The sequence below is a fragment of the Pinus tabuliformis genome, chromosome 3_1, assembly GCF_031772625.1.
Source record: "Pinus tabuliformis cultivar Carrire ecotype Pingquan chromosome 3_1, CPIR1, whole genome shotgun sequence".
NCBI classification, from domain to species: domain Eukaryota; kingdom Viridiplantae; phylum Streptophyta; class Pinopsida; order Pinales; family Pinaceae; genus Pinus; species Pinus tabuliformis.
In genome coordinates, this window is record NC_142301.1 from 673,892,072 (window position 1) to 673,894,550 (window position 2,479).

The 2,479-nt window shown below is 36.2% G+C and overlaps 1 pseudogene; it reads right to left on the bottom strand.

Annotated features, from left to right (window-relative positions):
* Positions 1-1,243: 1,243 nt before the first annotated feature.
* Positions 1,244-2,127, bottom strand: LOC149188895 (uncharacterized; annotated as a pseudogene).
* Positions 2,128-2,479: the final 352 nt, after the last annotated feature.

Genomic DNA, 2,479 nt, shown 5'->3' on the forward strand with positions numbered 1-2,479 from the left:
CTACCCTATTTAATGGGAATCCACTAAAATCTCATATAGTTACAACCAAATAGCTCATAATGAGACACATATCCCCTAAGTGTCTCATAGAGTTCTAATCCAAATAAGAAATGATTAGACACCTCATAGAGTTACAATCCAAATAGGACACATATCCTTCTTTGATCTTTATCCAAATCTCCTTTGAAGGGAATTCGAATTTGAGCATTGGAGGCCACATAAGGGTGCCTTGGAAGCTTCCGAATGACCTACACATGTCATGAAACTCAAGCCACATGTATAGATACATGAAACCATGTTAATTTCCTAGTTTTTAATCATGAATTCACTTTAAACACATAAAATAAATAACTTTGGTAAATAAGGATCCTAACCCATATATTTATGAAAATGTTGGCTAATGAAAGATTATATGGTTACGTAGTTGTGACATGTGAGTGAAATGGTGGCGATAAAGGTGAAAGTGGATGTGAGTGAAATGGTGGTGATAAAGGTGAAAGTGGATGTAAGCAGATGAAATGGCATGTTGATCATGAATTTATGGCTAGAATGCATTATTTGACAAATAAATCATTGAGTTAAATGCATAGCTGCAGAATTGTTTTCTAGCAGCAGAATTGTCGATTAGCTGCAAAATCATTGTTCAGCTGCAGAATTGTCAATTAGCTGCAGAATCGTTGTTCAGTTGCAGAATATGCATAGTTTCTGTAGCTAAAATCCTGAACAAACAACCCAAGTCAATAAATAACCAAAAATGAATTCAAAGAGCAAGAAACAATGTTGTGGTTTACTGGAGCCAAAATCCAGTGATAATTGCAATGCCTCTTTTACAAAAAATTAACAAATATATATATAATTTTATTTATTTTTTTGCAAAGAGAAAAAGAAGTATGAAACAGACCTTTAGTTTAATAATCGATGAGAAATTTTCCCATCTATTCCAAGATTGGAAGTTTTGAGCATTAAAACTGACTACAATTCACTTGATTTAAACATTCATCTTTGTCAACACTTTCATGTAACTTCAAGCCCAGATCCTCAAGAGTGACACTATTTTCCGTATTCCAACTCAGTCCTCTTTCAGCAAACTGGCTGAATTTCTTTACTTGTTCAAGTCTTTGGAAGGCATAACTTTAGTAAATATATATATATAGTGCAAATGTTGAACAAGTGTTTTAGTACTGAGAAAGAACCGGTGGAGGATCAGTGATTGACGTTTAATTATTGTCAGATCCTATCCCAGTTATGAATCAAAGTGCACATTCATGCTCTGACATATCTCTTTGAGAGGTGCATTATAGTCTCTCAAATCATCTCTTGTACTGCGCAATAATTCTATGTGTTTTTTGTCTATCTAGTTTTGTTCTTACAACTTCTCTAACATACTCTTCAAGTAGTGTATCTCACTGAGTTTTCTCCTCGCCAACTCTTGTTTGACATCATTTCTGAAGTTTTGTATGCTTAACTACCATTTTCTTCATGCAAAACATCCAGGTTCTGATTTTCAATCAACTGCTCTAAAGTGCCTAGTGCAGTCATCACTTGAGTCTCTTTGTAGAGAAATTCAAATCCATCTTGTATATTCCCATGCATGGAACCTATCATCTGCAAATAAAGTCGGTAAAAAGTTTTTTGATCGGCATGTTTGAATGAAGAGAAAATCCTTAGGAAGTCCTCCTTGGCACAAGCAAGTAAGAGTGAATGTAAAGCCAACGAAAAAGATTTTCTAAGGCTCAAGAGAGAGGAGGAATGCGTGCAAATTTTGATTCCCGTGCCATTTTCAAATAGTTCACTGTGTATTAAACAGAAATCGTTTTTCCTCACGCAGTGACTGAAAGAGTGTCCTGAAGAATCTCATATTTATGTCAAACGGTTGTGAAATTGAGGGAACCGTTTTTGGGTTATTTAGTTAGGCCTATCTTGAGAAAAAACCATGTCTCAGTTTTCCAAAATTTGTTTTCATTTGGTCGAAAATCTCGTTTCTAAATTGACATTTTTAAGTTTTGCATTTTCTCGCAATGGTGATCCAGCAATAAAATTCATTTCTAGCAATGGTGATCCAATATGTTGTGCGGAATGTGTAGATCGAGACACTCCAAGTTATGGAGGTTAAGATACCACACCCATCATATGCTATGGAGCGTGTTAGCGCCTAAATCTACCTCAGGCTGAAAGAGGCAGGTCTAGGGTAACATCAAACCACGCTTAACCTGGTAGCTAGCCCTACCAGGTTGGGAGAGGGCTCTTTTCTTGTCAATCTCGGAAAAATATGGCCAATAAAGCTTGAGATGACTGATATAAAGACTAATTTTAGGCTAGGTATATTCTCAGAGGAGTTCGATTGAATTTTATGTTGGTTTGTTGGCTCAAATGTGAAAGTCAGATTTGGGTCCGGGGAATGGACTCAGTCTTGCAAAGGTTTCTGTGGGGCGAGGTAGGAAAATGGTTTAGTACCTTGGATTAAGTGAAATGGAGAGTC